The 18,197-nt window shown below is 37.2% G+C and overlaps 1 pseudogene; it reads left to right on the top strand.

Moving 5' to 3' along the window:
* Positions 1-7,192: 7,192 nt before the first annotated feature.
* On the top strand, positions 7,193-13,057 carry LOC114219909 (nucleoside diphosphate kinase D, mitochondrial pseudogene; annotated as a pseudogene).
* Positions 13,058-18,197: the final 5,140 nt, after the last annotated feature.

Genomic DNA, 18,197 nt, shown 5'->3' with positions numbered 1-18,197 from the left:
TCAACATAGGACAAATGTTACTCAATTTTTAAGAAATGATGAGATATCTTCTGTGTGCTGACATAAAAGATTTCCAAGTTATATTATTAATAAAATCATCCTCAGGTTGTATAAATAAAAGTTATAGATATGCACATATATAAATGTACATAAAACATGCACATGTGCTTATGTTAGTGAATAGATAATGTTCTACAAGGAAACACAAAAATATTTCTATAATTAAAAGTAGGACTATAGGTCTAAAGAACATATTCCCATTTTTTAACTTTTTAAAATGAATACAACTATTACCCTGTGCATATATTACTATGTTTTATTAATAGATTTTACTTTTAGAGCAGTTTTCAGTTTACAGGGAAACTGAACCATACAGAGTTCTCTTTATCTCCCCACTCCACATACAGTTTCTCCTGTTATCAACATTTTGCATTAATGTGGCACATTTATTACAGCTGATGAACCAATATGGATACATTATTAACTGAAGTCCATAGTTACAATAGAATTCCCTTCTTGTGTTGTATAGTTTTATGGGTTTTGACAAATACATAATGTTACGTATTCACCATTTATAGTATACTGAATAGTTTTATTTCCCTAAAAATGCCCTGAGCTCCACCTATTCATCCCTTCTTCTCTCTCCCTGAATCCCCCCAAACTGATCTTTTTGCTATCTATATAGCTTGCCTTTTCTGAAACATGATATAGTTGGAGTCATACAGTATACAGCTTTTGCAGATTGGCTTAACTTGGCTATATGCATTTAAGGTTCCTCCATGTCTTTTTGTAGCTTGGATAGCTCATTCCTTTTTATTACTGAATTGTATGCATGTATTTATTGCTCCATTAAATGGATGTACACTCTGTAGATGTATGTTTGTTTATCCATCTATCCATTAAAGAATACCTTGTTTGTTTTTCTGGCACTTATAAATAAAGCTGCTATACCCTACCATGTGCAAGCTGTTGTGTGAACATAAGTTTTCATCTCATTTGAGTAAAAACCTAGGAGCACAATTGCTGTCTTGTACGGTAAGCCTATGTTTAGCTTTGTAAGAAACTGCCAGATTGTCTTCCAAAGTGGCTATACCATTTTGCATTCCCATTAGCAACAAATCAGAATTCCTGTTGTTCTACATCATTGCTAGAATTTGATGATGAATGTGATCTGGAACTTAGCCATTTTAAAATATGTGCACTGGTATCTCACTGTTGTTTTAATCTGCAATTCCCTAGTGACATATGATGCTGAACTTCTTTTAATACACCCATTTACCATTTATATATCTTTTTTTTTTAAAAGATTTTATTTATTTGACAGAGAAAGAGACAGCCAGAGAGGGAACACAAGCAGGAGGTGGCAGGGGTAGAAGCAGGTTCCTTGCTGATCAGGGAGCCCAACGCGGGGCTTGATCCCAGGACCCTGGGATTAGGACCTGAGCCGAAGGCAGACATCTAATGACTGAGCCACCCAGGCGCCCACTGCCCCCATTTATATATCTTCTTTGGTAAAGTGTCTATTTATATCTTTTGTCCATTTTGTAATTGGATTAATTGTTTTCTTATTGAGTTTTAAGAGCTCTTCGTATATTTTGGGTATAATTTCTTTATCAGACGTGTGTTTTGCAAATATTTTCTCCTAGTTTGTCTTTTTATTCTCTTAACATTGTTTCTCAGAAAGCAGGAGTTTTTAATTTTGAAGAAACTCAGTTTATCAATTTTTGCTTTCATATTTATGTTTTTTATACTGTACCTAAAAAGACCGATAAACAGAAGATCATCCAGTTTTTCTCCAATGCTATATTTTTTACAAGTTGTATAGTATTTCATTTAGGTCTATGATCCACTTTAACTTAATTTTTAGGAAAAGTGTAAGATCTGTGTCTAGATTCAGTTTTTTACACATGTTTGGATTCATTTTTTAGATGTCCAATTGCACCACAACCATTTACTGGAAAGGCTATCCCACCTCTATTGAATTGCTCTCTATTCTGTTGTTCTATTTATCTACTTGTCTATTTTTTTCTACAATACACTGTCTTGATTACTGTAGCTTTATAGTTAATCTTGAAGTCTGTTAGTGTGAGTCTTCCAGTTTATTATTCTTCAGTGTTCTGTTGGGTATTCTGGCTTTTTGCATCCATATAAACTTTAGAATCAGTTTGTGATAATCCAAAAATAAGTTGTTGGAATTTTGATTAGGATTTCATTGAATTTATAGATAAAGTTGGGAAGAACTGATATCTTAATAATATTGAATTTATCTATCAAACATAGAATATCTCTTCAGTTATTTCAGTCTTCATTAATTTTTCATTAGAGCTTTGTAGCTTTTCTCATATTGCTCCTATACATATTTTATTAGATTTCTACTAAGTATTTCAGGTCTTGTGGTACTAATGAAAATGATTTTCTGTGTGTGTGTGTGTGTGTGTTTTAAGATTTTATTTATTTATTTGACACACGGAGACGCAGTGAGAGAGGCAACACAAGCAGGGGGAGTGGGAGAGGGAGAAGCAGGTTTCCTGCTGAGCAGGGAGCCTGATGTGGGGCTCGACCCCAGGACCCTGGGATCATGACCTGAGCCGAAGATGGATGCTTAACCGACTAAGCCACCCAGGCACCCCTGATTTTGTGTTTTTCAGTTCAAATTCCAACTGTTAATTATTGTTATTTAAGAAAGCAATTGACTTTTGTATATTAAGATTATATTAATTAATCTTGCATCCTGCTACCTTCCAGTAGGTTTTATGTCTATTCTCTGGGAATTTGTATAAAGAGAATTATATCATCAGTGAACAAAGACAGCTTTACTTCTTCTCTCTCAAACTGAATATATTTTATCTCTTTTTCTTATTGCATTAGCTTGGACTTCTTGTCTGATTTTGAATAAGAGTAATAAGAGGGGCATAGCTTTTCTTGTTCTGATCTAAGAAGGAAAAATCTACCTTCTCACCAGGTGAGTATAATGTTTGTTCTTTTCCTAATTTCCTGAGAATTTTTAGCATGAATGCATGTTGGATTTCATCAAATGCTTTTTCTTCACCTATTGATATGATTACATATTTTTCTTCTTTAGCTTGTTGATGTGATGAATTACATGAACTGATTTTTTAATGTAGAACCAACCTTGAATACCTGGAATAAATTCTATTTGGTCATGGAATGTAATTCTCTTTATAAATTCTTGGATTTTCTTTCCTAATATTTTGTTGATAATTTTTACATGCATGCTTATTAAAGATATGGGTGTATAATTTTCCTCTTTGGTATTATATTTGTTTGGTTTTGGTATGAGAGTGATTCTATCCTTATAGGATGAGTTAGAGAGTATTTCCTCCATTTTGGTTTTCTGGAAGAGATTGTAAAGATTAGTATCATTTTTTCTTTGAACATTGTAATTCACCCCTGAAACCATTTGGACTTGGACCTGTTTTAGAAGATTATTAATTATTGATGAAAATTATTTAACTGATGCAGGCCTGTTCAGACTGTATCTTTCCCTAATAGATACATAATTTCAGTTTTATTAGATTATGTTTTTGAAGGTATTAATCTATTACATAATTTGTGTCTCCTCTCTTTTTTCTTGATTAACCTAGCTAAAGGCTTATCAATTTTATTGATATTTTCAAAGAACCATTTTTTGTTTTTTTATTTTCTGTATTAATTTCCTACTTTCAATTTCATTGATCTCTGCTCTAATTTTTATTATTTATTTTCTTATTATTATTTTGGATTTAATTTGCTTTGTTTTCCTACTTTCCTAAGATAGAAACGTAGATTCCTGATTTTAGATTTATCTTCTTTTCTAATAAATGCATTCAGTGCTATGAATAGCCCTCTAAAATACTGCATTTGCCTTATCTCACAAATTTTGACAGTTGTATTCTCATTTTCATTTACTTTGGAATATTTAATAGTTTCTCTTAAGGATTTTTCTTTGATCCATGTGTTATTTATTTATTTTTATTTTCATTTTTATTTTTAGACAGAGAAAGATAGCAAGAACACAAGCAGGAGGGGCAGAGGGAGAGGGAGAGAGAATCTCAAGCAGACTCCGTGTGGAGCAATGTGAGAGGTGGGGCTTGATTTCAGGACCTTGAGATCACAACCTGAGCCGAAACCAGGAGTTGGATGCTTAACTGACTGAGCCACCCAGACACTCCTATCCATGTATTATTTAGAAGTGCATTTTAAAATGTGGAAATATTTTGGAACTTTCTACCTATTTTTCTGTTATTAATTTCTAGTTTAATTCTATTGTGGAGTAAGAGCATACATTGTGTAATTTCTTCATTTTAAATTTGTTAAGATGTGATTTATGTCCAGACCATGATCAATCTTGGTCACTATTCCATGTGAGCTTGTGAAGAATGTGTATTCTGTTGTTGAGTGAAGTATTCCATAAATGTCAATTAGATACCGTTGAGTGATGGTGCTTTTCAGTTCAACTTTACTCTTACTGATTTTCAAGATCTAACAATTTTTGCCTTATTTATTTTGATACTCTTTTGCTCGAATACATATATTCAGCATTGTTATGACTTTTTGGAAAATCTACCCCTTTATCGTTAGGTAATTCCCTCTCTATTCCTAATAATTTGCCTTGTTCTGAAGTCTGCTTTGTGTGAAATGAATACAGCTATACCAGCTTTCATCTGGTATTAGGATGATATATCTTTTCCATCCCTTCACTTTTAATATATTTTTGTCTATACCTTACATAGGCAAAATGGTATGTAATAAGAAAGATATAGAATAAGCTTCTTGGTCTATTAGGTGGTTAATTTTATGTGTCAATTTGACTGGGCTAAGGGATGCCCAGATGGCTGGTAAAATATTATTTGGGGGTTTGTCTGTGAGGGTGTTTCTAGAAGAGATTACCTATTAAATTAGTGAACTGAGTAAAGCAGATGGCACTCCTCCATGTGGCTCAATATTGTCCAAGTCCAATCCTTTGAGGGCTCAAACAGAACAAGGGCGAATTTGCTCTCTCTTTGTTTGAGCTTAGACATCCATCTTCTCCTGAACTTGGACTGAATTACTCCACTAGTTCATGGGTCTCCAGCTTGCAGCACCAGATCATGGGACTACTTGCCCTCCGTAACTATGTCAGCCAATTTCTATTACAAATCTCCTCTTCTATATCCTAGTGGCTCTGTTTCTCTGGAGACCCCTGACTAATACAGTCTTAATCATATTGTAAATAATATTAACAATGTAAAAAAAAGTCTAGAAGTTATAAAAGATATTATCTCAAGAAAAAAATCAGCTAAATAGAACATTTTTATTTTGCCCCTGGATGAAAAGCAGCATTTGTCTTCATAAAGTTCTTGAAAACAATTCATCTGAATACACTCTGCAAATACTTTTATTTATTATGCTTCTCAAATTGCAACTACAGCAAGAAGAAGGAAATTATCCACATTATTCTTGATGTCAAAAAAGATACTTTAAAACATAAACTATTTTTTTCATTCATGTGTTAGCATTATTGTCTGCAATTTCAGCACTCGTATTCCAGAAGACTACTGCTTAATAAAAGGCTAATTTTTAAGTATATTTTAAAAGGTAGGAGCAAATTTGGCCTTTTAGGTCTAGAAACTATTTCTTGACTAGACCTTATCAAAATGGGTCCAACCAGCAAGTATATTTATAGGAGCTTTACCTTGAACAAATATAATTAACTAATTAATAATTCTGAAAATACAAAGTGTATATTTTTAAATTTATCAAATTCATTACCACTTCTCCTTCCTTAAGAAGGAAACTGAAACCCATTTTAAAGGTGTGAAAACAGGTCCAGAAACACTTAGTGACTGGAAGATGACACTGGGCCCTTTGTAAGTCCATTCTAAATAACTAGACATTTGAGAAAAGCATAATTATTATAGGGTCAAATGGTAGCATACACTCATGCATATGTATATCCATTTTTTTTTTACTCGTGGTGTCAATTAAATATTTATTTTAAACACCTAATTTAAATACTAAACTATAGCATGATATATTTTGTTAGTTTGTCACTCATTCATTCAGGAATGCATTTGTTTGAAATGTTGTGCTGGTGCAGTTTTGACACTGGCTAGACACCAGTCAGACTCCCTTCCAGGGCAGCTAATTTATGTCCACACCCTGACCACTTTCCTCACCGGGTTACACTCAGAGATCACTATGCACTTTCCTAATCACTCAGGAGCTGGATACCAGACAACTTGGGGCAAATTAGCCAATCTACAGGAGACTGGGAAATCCAGCTAATTTCATCCTACTTGCCATACATAAGCTGCTCCCAACAGCTCTAGCTTGCTGCTCACCTGTCCCAGGGTACAACCTCCTGTGTGACGCTGCTTGTCAGTTTAATCTCTTTTGGAGCTATAAACAACAAAGATCTACCTTTCATTCATTTGAGTGTCTCTCTGTTGTGTCTTGCCATCAAAAGAATCTTTAAATCTCATAAAATAGGGAGATACAATGGTGAGCAAGGACCCACTCCTTGATCTAAGTGACTTTCATACTTAGTAGGAGGACAGACAAATAAGCTATCATCTGTAACCCAGGAGATTCTTCATTTCCAAGACATGACTGGAGCCATTTTTAGAACTTAGTCAGATGACAGGTATGCAAGTCAGGGGGGGAAGATGGGAAGATATTTCAGGAAGAGTTTAAAAACACTGCAAAGACGAAGAGATAAGAGAAAGCTCCACACATTCATAGAGCATAAAGTGAGTAAGTGGAAGAGGTACCCAGAAAAGGGTAGTGAGGGATCACATTAGTTGAGCTGGGACAGACCCTATTGCTATACCAAGGAAAAGAACTTGGACACCATCTTTTTTTAATTTTTATTTTTTTAAAATATTTTGTTTGTTTGCAAGAGAGAGAATGAGAGACAGAGAGCACGAGAGGGAGGAGGGTCAGAGGGAGAAGCAGACTCCCCGCCGAGCAGGGAGCCCGAGGCGGGACTCAATCCTGCGACTCCGGGATCATGACCTGAGCCAAAGGCAGACGCTTAACCAACTGAGCGACCCAGGCGCCCGAACTTGGACTCTATCTTAAGGTCAATGGAAAAGTACAAGAGGGTGTTAGAGAACTGGCCATGATCAGAGTGCTATTTTAGATCATTTTGATTTTAGTGTGAAGAAATGAATCAGGAATTTTAAGGCAGAATGCAAACTGTACATAGGGGATGCTGGTCAGTAAACCAGAAGTGTTGGCCGTAGTGGATGGTGGCATGAGTCCAAGTAATGGGAGTAAGGTAAGAGAAGGGTATAAGCACATGGAACCGTGGAAGATGGGGGTAGGTTTTACAACACACACAAACACAGTTTGTTTCCTGATTAAAGGTTTTCAGAAACTTTATTTTTAAACATCTAATATGGCTTTAATATATCCTGTTATCTTTTAGCAGGTATTGGCTCCAATTCAGAGTTTTATGAAAATTATCTTATTGAAACTCTTTAGCCTAAACCAAACCTTAATCAAAAACATAGTTCCTTCTGATTCTTCCAATGCTAATTTAAACAGTAGTAAAAAAATGCTGCCTTAAATTAGCTTTAATCTTCATTTATATCATATCATTTAAAATTGAGTTAACTTGTTAAATATAATTGATTACAGATTAAACTTTCCAGGGAATAAATATATCCTCTCGTGTAAAATGAAGAGAGGGGAAAATCAAAGCACTTGATGCAAGCAAATCCTAAACAGTCTACTAGAACAGAAGGAAGAAAAATTTTCTTGTCTTATATATTTCATCTATTATTGGGTCCCATCTTTATTTGTGTTTAAATCACCAAAAAGGACCATGTTTCCCCTCAAACAAGTGGTATATGGACATTCCACTCACAAACCAAGAGCTCACCCAAATACTGTTTTGGTTTTTTTTTTTTTTTAATTCTAATTCTAAGTAGTTGTAAATTTATCAGCTGCAAAAAAAATTAGCAGCATGTTTTGCATGTTTTGCTTATTTTCTTTAAGTAAGCATTAGATTGAGGAATTATGGATATACTTCTTGGAGTATGGTACAACTTTAATAGGCTGAGAGTTTATTTTGGTAAAATTGACCTTCATTTTGATTTCTCCATCTATTTCTAACAAACCACATCCCCAAACATTACATAGAAAGAAGCAGGCATACTATTCCTCATTATATCTTGCCATTCTGAGGTCCTCAGATGGTCTCAGAGATAATACTATAATCCAACATACAGAAACTATTCAAGCAATTGCAGGCTTGGTCATCAAGCAGAAAACAGAATCCATAAATAGAATCATCTTAATCTTCTCCAGTACTCCTTGAGAAATCTGAGATATAAAGTGACTCACACGTAATTAGAAAAATCACATTGCGTTTCAGGAGGGGAAGGTAAAGGTCTCTCAATGCTAGAATTACATGCTAAAAGAAGAAACCTACTGAGCGCAAGCTTAGCACTGAAAGCATGCTTGGTCAACTAAGAGCCAGCCATGTGCCTATTTTTTTGTATAGGATATCAAACAGTAGCCTAGGACTATGGTTTGATTTATCTGACCTACTCCTCAATACTCTGAAAAACCAAAGGACTAGAGTAACAGAAGAAAAATATTTTAAAGAGCACTGGGTGTTATAGGCAACTAATGAATCATTGAGCACTACATCAAAAACTAATGATGTACTGTATGTTGGCTAACAGAACATAATAAAAAAATAAATAAAAAAATAAAGTTAGCTGTCACATTTTATACATTCATCTATCATATGGTGAAAATAGAATTTATGCTTAAAAGAGTACTGTTGATGTGCATTTCTATACCCGAATCAAGAGACTAATTTTTTACTTTTTATTATTATAATTATAGATTCATATAAAATTGTAAGAAATAAAAGAGAGAGATCCTGTATACCTATTACCCAGTTTCACTCCATAATAATGCCTTGTAAAACTACAGTATAAAATCACAAACAGGATATTGACATTGATACAACCCACTGATCTTGTTAGAGCCATATTTTTAACTATCTGGTGATAGTTCTATTATAGTAGACACCAGTGTCTACCAAGTGTCTCCCACTCTCCTCATATTGTTCCTTACACTATAGACTTCACCAAGTGTCTCCTGCTCTCCTCATATTGTTCCTCACACTATATTCCCATGTTTATGTTTTGGATGCCTGGGTAAATCATTTGCCACTTGCTGAATGAGGAATGAAAGAGAAATATCAAGTACTTGAGGGCAGTGGGGCATTGGAGGCAAGAGTTTGGGCTCGTTAAGCTGGGGCTCCTGCAGGACATCCAGTTTGAGATGTCTAGCAGGTATTTGGCTTGACAACTCTGCAATGCAAATCTCAACACTGCCATGCCCAGGTTAAAGCAAGCATTATAATAAGGTCAAAGAAGCCAAGGAAAACTTGGCCACCTTTAGAAAAAAACACCATCAACAATAGCCAGCATATCTCCTCCAGAATGCCCCTCCAGGAAAAATACTTCCTCTATTCCTTGGGACTTCTAGTTACACCTCTCATTGGCCTCTGTAGTGAAATGTCAAGAATACAAAGATTTATTTGGTTTTGTCTGGGGATAGAGTTTATTTTAAAGATGCTAACAAATTCAAGTGGTGGCAGAGTATAGTTTCTATAATATAAAATTTCAAACAGCCAGTTACTGTTCCTCCATCCCTTTGATGGGGCCCAAACTAAACAGTTCCACATTCATTACAAAAGACCTCTGTAGAGTACCTTATTATGCATCATTTAAAGAGAGGAGAAGAACACAAATCCAGGAATCCTTTGGAATTTCAGACTGTATAAATAGCCCTTCGGTGAATGACAGCTTAAGCTGTGCTATGCAAAAAGCATGGCAGAGACAATAAATTATTTGAACTGAGTTGGTTTTTCCATATTATTCTAACCCTTGAGCATCATAGGGACAATTTCCCTTTGCTATATTTCTATACTAAAGTCCAAGGGTAATATTTAGAGTGATTTCCCACGAGCTCTTGTGATGATCTGCATTATTAAAAATGATTATTTTCAACCAACGGCCATTTCTGCTAGTAGCAAGGCAGGCAGGAAGCATTGTGTGAGCTTCTGGCTCTGGGAACACTGCTGTAGATCCCTGAACAAAGTGCCAGCAACTTTTTTCACCTGACTGGAGGGTTTGGAAATAGTTTTTCTTTGTGTCTGCAATCCATTTAAACAAAATAGTTTCTGTGTTTAGTTAAAACTGGGATAATGGAGAAGAGAGGCCTTTGAGAATGGTTGTTTCATCGACTAAGGATTCCTGGCAAATTTTAAACAATGCAGAATTTCATTCCTTCTTGATTTTCCTGACTAAAATAATATCATTGAATAATATAACTGGTGATACAACTGCAGGTAGACCCAAGGCTTGGATATGGTATAATAGCATGCAGTGGAGATTTATACAGACATTGATGAAATTAATATACTTGACTAAACACTTGTTAATATCCATTGGTGCCTGCACCTTTGTTGTGCCTCTGACCGTCTTCATACTTGTCTGAGGCTCTTTCTAAGAACATTTCTTACCTGAATCTGGTGCCTATGCTGTGGGTGTACATGGTAGGAAACTTCTAGAGCTGAGAGAAATTTCCTCCAGAAATCCATTAAAAACCTTGGCCTCAGAATAATAACACCATGATGTCAACTGTTCCTTCCATTTTTTTGGATATGTTTCAGTCAATGCCAATCTTGACCTGAAACACAACTCCTTTCACTGTCTTGCATAAGAAATGCAAGCATATTGGGCGCCTGGGTGGCTCAGATGGTTGAGCGTCTGCCTTTGGCTCGGGTCATGATCCCAGGGTCCTGGGATCGAGTCCCGCATCGGGCTCCCTGCTCCTTGGGAGCCTGCTTCTCCCTCTGCCTCTCTCTCTCTCTCTCATGAATAAATAAATAAAATTTAAAAATCTTAAAAAAAAAAAAGAAATGCCATCATCTCTCATGGTTCATCTCCCCCTCTGACTTACTCCCCGAAATGCAAGCATATTTAGTATATTATTTTTGAATTTTTATGGGACTGTGGCTTGGGGTGGGTAGGTAACATCTCACAGCCCATTGGCATTTCATTTAAAAAAAATAGACATTTCTCTTTGCCAAGTCTTTCCTTCCTGCTGCCAACCACAAGGTCACACAGCTCTAACCATTCTTCCCACATGGTGTTCAGCACCATTTCTTTTCCTTTCCCTCCTTGAAGTGTTCCTTCACCAACCCTAAATGCCAGTCCCAGTCTAGCTTCTTCCCTACCTTAGGCTTTTCAAAATATCTTCTCAGCAGAGCTCAGCTTGCCCTACAAAGAAATTCTCACATTCGCTGTTCAGAAAACTACATTTTCTCCATATCATTAGATTCAGAATAATGACAATAATATCAGAAGAAAAGGAAGGAGAGGAGAGCTTACATCCCATTTTATCTCAGAATTCTTCAAAGCAGAAAGTAATACCACTCACACATACACAGAGGGTACTATGAACAGGGAAGGAGGCAGGGGTCAGAGCCAGCTGAGGTCGAAATAGTTACTGACTCCACAAAAGAGGGCACAGGTCTGGCCCTCTGATTTGTTACTTTCTGCTGCATATCATTATGGTGTATTTAAGAAAGCCAGGGAGAGTGGCTATTTAGAAAAATTATGCAGGAGATGCCTTTTACCTTCCCTAATTACCAACATTTCAGAATATATATTTCACCTCTCTAAATTAGCACCTATTTACCCCACAATGATATACGCATTACTGTAAGGATTTATCCAGTTTTAGGACTTATAGGCAAGCCTCTTTATATATAGAAAGAAAGCATAGGGTACCTTTAGAAAAAGCAAAATTCATGAATACTGAATGCTGCCTATGCTAAGAGAAAAAAAAAACCCTCAGAGCCCAAACTTCAATAGGTTAGAGTAGAAAAATAACTCTATCTGCAAACTATTACTTGATAGATTATTTCAACATGCAGTGCACTCACAAAATTTTTCTCCTGCTTTTTCTCTTTTTTCACTATCTCCCTCCTTCCGAATCTCCTCCACCCTTTCCATCTACATCTTGAGTAACATTAACTTCTATCATCCATGGTGAAGAGAATTTCATTTCCAATTTCTATCTATTTGTGGCGTGCCCAGAAACTACTGATAAAGTTCAGAGCTGATTCCTCTTTCACATCTCTTTCCCTATACTGGGGCTGAAAAGTGCCCTTGACAGTGAATGGTGACTACTCAAAGTATGGCTGGGCTTGAGGCTGTGATGCAGGCTTTCAGGGGCCTTTAGCAGTTCCTTTTCTTTTAAGAGATACACTGAGAATGAGATGGGAGTGAAGAGGCATTGATATTAAACCTTTTGCATCTGGGCAAGGAAGGAACAGGAAGTACATTAGGCTTGGTTTGCTTAAGGACAGCAGGAAGCAAGTGAGGAAAGGACAGAGTGTGAGAAAGTTGAGTAGTTATCAAAGGATGATGGCTTAGAAGTTCCTCCTTCCTCTGCCTTTCTGTTTCTACCAACAGGCAGCTTCTCCTTGGAATTAACTCTCTTCTACACTGCCATCAATACAGAAGTTCGGTTAAGAAGTCTCTCTGTGCACCCCGGGCCCGAGCCTGCTCGCACGCCCCAGCTCGGGAGGGTCCTTCTGGACCTGGGAGCAGACCCTGGTTGCAGTGAAGCCAGATGGGGTGCAGCAGCGGCTTGTTGGGGATGTGATCCAGTGTTTTGAGAGGAGGGGCTTCAAGCTGGGGGGGATGATGAGCACTACCATGATCTGCAGAGGAATCCCTTCTACCTAGCCCTCATCAGCTACATGATCTCTGGCCCCATGGTGGCCATGGTCTGGGAAGGCCCCAATGTGGTCTGTTCCTCAAGGGCCATGGTAGGACACACCAACTCAGCTGAGGCTGCCCCTCGCACCATCAGGGGGTGCCACTTCAGCATCCACATCAGCAGGAACATCATCCATGCCAGCGACTCCCTGGAGGGGGCCCAGAGGGAGATCCAGCTATGGTTTCAGAGCAGTGAGCTGGTGGACTGGGCAGACGAAGGCCACCAGAGAAGCATCTACCCACCCTGAGCACTCAGGCTGCCCTCAGCCATCCCAGCAGACACCCAGGATTAACTACCTTGTCGTCCAGAACTTGAGCCCACACCCATCGTCTGCCCTTCTGTCCCAGACCACCTCCCTGTCTACCTTCTGCCGCACCCTAGCCCAGGGCGTTGAGCAACCAACTTTCTGTGCCTTTTAGTATCCTAAGCCAGTAAGAAATCGGACAAAATCCTTTCTGTACCAAAGTGCCAGACAACCTTTGGGGTGTCTCCAAAAGTGTGTAGTGTAACCTCCCTTCCCCCAAAAGGGGGGTGGGACATTAAAATTCGCTGTGTTGTATAGGGGGGATCATTTATTACAGTTTCTGCCATCTCTGAGGTAGGACTTCATGCAAATTTGTAAGCGTTTGAGAGCAGAAATAAAGCTTAACTCTCACACACCAAAAAAAAAAAAAAAGAAGTCTCTCTGTGCAAAGCCATTGTTATCTCAGAAAAGCTAAGTGAGGAAGAATAGAGTAGCTGAATGGAATCAAATGGGAAGATATGGATGGCAAGAAACAGATAAGCAAGGAGCTATACACAAGACTGATAAAGCTATAGTTTTATTTGGGCACGCAACCAGGATTTCTTAAAACTTAAAAACTTCATAGAATTTTGAAATTAAAAGTTATCTTAGAGACAGTAAAACCCAACTATTCTCTTTTACTCTTACATGAAGAAATTGGAATCCACAGGCATGAAGAGATTTGTCCAGGGTCATACATGTAATAATAGTAGGACCCTGAACCCAAGTCACGTGAAATACAGACCACTGGTCTTTTGCAAAAAGCTTAGTGCCAGATACCAATATGAATATTTTCATATTCTACAGCCATACACATAGGGAATTGTGTACAAGGCATTTGTCAGTCAATGGACAGTATTTATTGGGATAAGTAATCACTCTAAAATTAGCCTGAGACTAAAGAAGACATACAAATGGCTGACAGACACATGAAAAAAATGTTCATCATCATTAGCCATCAGGGAAATTCAAATCAAAACTACACTGAGATACCACCTTACACCAGTTAGAATGGCAAAAATTCTGACAAGGCAAGAAACAACAAATGGAGAGGTTGTGGAGAAAGGGGGACCCTCTTACACTGTTGGTGGGAATGCAAGTTGGGACAGCCACTTTGGAAAATAGTGTGGAGGTTCCTCAAAAAATTAAAGATAGAGCTAGCCTATGACCCAGCAATTGCACTCCTGGGTGTTTACCCCAAAGACACAGATGGAGTGAAAAGAAGGGCCATCTGCACCCCAATGTTCATAGCAGCAGTGTCCACAGTAGCCAAACTGTGGAAAGAGCCAAGATGCCCTTCAACAGACAAATGGATAAAGAAGATGTGTTCCATATATACAAAGGAATATTACTCAGCCATCAGAAAGGATGAACACCCGACTTTTACATCAACATGGATGGGACTGGAGGAGATTATGCTAAGTGAAATAAGTCAAGCAGAGAAAGTCAATTATCACATGGTTTCACTTATTTGTGGAACATAAGGAATAGCAGGGAGGACACTAGGAGAAGGAAGGGAAAAATGAGCAAGGGGTGGGAATTGAAGGGAGAGATGAACCATGAGAGACTATGGACTCTGAGAAACAAACGGAGGGTTCTAGAGGGGAGGGGGGTGGGGGGATGGGTTAGACTGGTGATGGGTATTGAGGAGGGCACGTACTGCATGGAGCCCTGGGTGTTATACGAAAACAATGAATCTTGACATCAAAAATGAATGCTGTATTGTGTGGTGACTAATATAACATAATAAAATTAAATTAAATTCAAAAAAATTATCCTGAGACTTACACTGAAATTAAAAATAAGAATAATCTATAAATCATGTTACTTTGACATATTTTCAATTTGATCTGTTTCATATATGCAAAGAGAAGAAAAGAAAGAACACCAAAATCGTACAAGTCAGTATCCTGACATTTAAATGATGGAAATATTTATCATTTTTTAAAAAAGAAAATAATTGCTATATCTGATTTCCTCATGCTTTTAATATGTTCTTTACTATCTCAATCTCTAGCAAGCTCAAGCACCACATTTTTTTAAATCTTTAATTAAGAGTTAAGAGACCTTGGGTAAGTTACTTAACTTATGAATATCAGATGAGATAGTTTATGCAAAAGTACTTACTGAGCCTGGCATCTGGTGTACAATCAGCACAGTGTTAGCTGTTTTTATTAGTAGTAAACATTGTTTTAAGGAAAAGAATAAAAAGGGAAGGATCATCTATATCAGGGAAAATGTAGGATTTGGCTACAAGCATCAGTTCACTGGGAGTAACAGCTGGTCTCTTTATAGGACTTAGGATACAGATTACATAAAATATATATATAGGAAAAGGAAAGGGGTAAAAACTTTCAAAGTTCACCAGTTGTAGCCCACAGCGTTTCACTCAAGCTCATTAGGAAGTTTACATTTATAATGTAATCTCTTTGAAACAGATTTGATTTTTTTTAGTAAGGATCTTGTAAATTAGAACTTTCCCAGAGGGCTAACCTAATACAAGTTGTTCCAGAGGTGGAATTCCTTCTGATCAAATATCTCAGAGCAGAAGAAAAATGGTTCACTAAGACTAAAGTATGTTGGTTTATATAATTAGCAATGAATATCGGAATACCAGGGGCAGCATTAACAATTAATAATACCCTTGCCTTCAGAACTGCATTAAGCAAAAGAAATACATTTAACTTACATAAAAGAACTGTGCAAATTAGCAGTACAGTATCTCAGCCCAGCTGTTGTATAAAGTATTACCATATGGCTTTATAGTACACCTTTATTTTACCTTGGAGATTAAAAGTCCTTTTTAAAAAATACTATTTCCTAAGGTTGTTCTGTGCTACACAAAAAAATACCAGTACCTTTATACATTTTGGGGAAACTAGCTAATGTATGAGGTTATGGTTTTATATGCTTACCTTTTCCTACTACCTCACCTAGCCAAGATTCTAATGAATGAAGTCATACTTACATCAAGCAAAGTAATTGAGAAGTGAATTAAATTCTCCTTCCAAACAACGCATGCAGGGACACTCGCTGTGGAAAGGACCAATGCTGGAAGGAGAGAAAGCAGATGCAGGGGTTTTTCCTTAGTTCAGCATGATATGAAAATGAGGCCCTGAGGTAAGAGAGATGGAGGGTCATAAGAAACAATGACCAGCACATTGCCTGGCACCAAGTTGACACCTGATTAATAATGGGCAAGTCAATGAATATATTCAAAAGTGTGGTTAGGGTAAAACTGTATGAATTTGTTACTATTTGTAAGGAACATCCAAACCCACAGGAGCAGATTCTATTCAGACAGACTGATGATGAAGATTGCTCTTTTGGGAGTAAAGCCTTGGAAGAATCCTGCCACTAAAGGGAGGTGAACAGATCTGAGTTCAATCAGGCAAATGCACAAGAGAGCAGTCTTTTTTTAAAATTTTTTTATTGTTATGTTAATCACCATACATTACATCATTAGTTTTTGATGTAGTGTTCCATGATTCATTGTTTGTGCATAACACCCAGTGCTCCACGCAGATTGTGCCCCAAGAGAGCAGTCTTTTTTTGAGCACCCTCTATACGTGGAAAACTTTTTTTCCAACGTATCAAGAGAGTTTAAGTAAGAGAAAAAAAATAAATTAAAGCTGTCTTTCAGTTTTTTTTAAGAAAGACACATGCAAGTCTAGAATATTTTAATTTACAGCATAAATAAATGTGCATTCTGAAGACACACTGTGCAAGTGGGACAACGCCCTTTTTTATTGCATAACATGGGTCTTCACACTTGTTCTGTAAAAGGATAGTAAACACTTTTGGTTTTGAGGGCCCCATTTGTCCTCTGTCACTGCTGCTGCTGGGGTTCCTGCTCCCCCTCCTCCACCACCCTCACCCCCTCCTTTTCCTCCTCCCCCTTCTTCTGCTTCTTCTTTTTCTCCTTCTCCTTCTTTTTATAGCCCTTTAAAATGTAAAAATCATTCTCAGTTCATGGTCTGTACAAATACAGGCCATGGTCATTTCCAACCTCAGCAATAGTTTGCCAGCCTCTAGTGTGTGGGTTCAGTGTTGGTGCTCTGTTTTCTTCTTTGAACAAATCACATCCGTGATGGATCAAGTGTGACTTTCAAGCTCTGTTTCTTTTAACTTTAAGCTTAAATGTTAAATACATCACCTAAAAAATGCAAAGCAATATGAATGAAGAATTTTAATATAATTTTGTGATTGTTTTTCTGATTCTATCATAGTTTCCCCCTCAAACCTTATATTGGCACCTGGAAACCTATGTTTTAACAAGCCCTCAGATGGCTCTAATGCATGCTCACGTTTGAGAGCCACTGGTTTGGAATGTAACGTCCTGTCCTCTTGGAGATTACATTGTAACAGGTTATTGTAAGCATTTTTTCAGTTAATCCCCGTGGAAGCACTCAGAGTTTGGCCAGACACAAACTTAGTCAACATTAAATATTTGCTATTATTACTAATATTCCTGCTAGTAGTGGTAATAATGGTATCATAACTACGAAGTGGGGTACTACTCTAGAATTGCTTTCATTAGACATAAATAACTTCTTTCTGTATTGTTATAAATATAGCACAACATTAGTCAGAAATAAATGACTCTGAAAGCAAAATTTAAAAAGTGGTTTTAGAAATTTCAGAGAAGACAATGGTCATTTGAGGGTAAAACAGGTAACCTAAATTACCTCTATAAGACCTGTCCTCAAGAGGAGATTGCCTGCTCAATCTACGTAAGAGGCCACTGCTCCTCAGTAGCACCCAGTTGATGCTATGTGGAAATGCCAGCCCACTAGTGGCAGATTTTACAATTTTTTTTTCAAGTGAAGTCAGAACACTGGAACTTTATGTAAAATGTCCTTGCTTTTAAGTATTGAAACCTAATTCAAATTGTGGATCCAACCCAACATGTCTGCAGGCCACACTTAGCTCTAGGGTCATCTGTGTGCAACTTCTGATGCTATTCATTCCTTTTCATTTTATATGCACACAAGTGAGGGCCCAGGAAGCTCAGAAAGTTATACAGGTTGCCAGCATTCAACAAGAGATAGGAACTATCATTTATGAGTCTTTTTTTCATCACCTCTATGCTTTGTTTAGCCTCTTCCCATTC

Source organism: Eumetopias jubatus, unplaced genomic scaffold (genome assembly GCF_037043125.1).
Source record: "Eumetopias jubatus isolate StellerSeaLion01/CBP00866 unplaced genomic scaffold, mEumJub1_p1.0 scaffold_14, whole genome shotgun sequence".
Classification (NCBI taxonomy): domain Eukaryota; kingdom Metazoa; phylum Chordata; class Mammalia; order Carnivora; family Otariidae; genus Eumetopias; species Eumetopias jubatus.
This window is presented reverse-complemented; position numbering and strand designations above follow the sequence as displayed.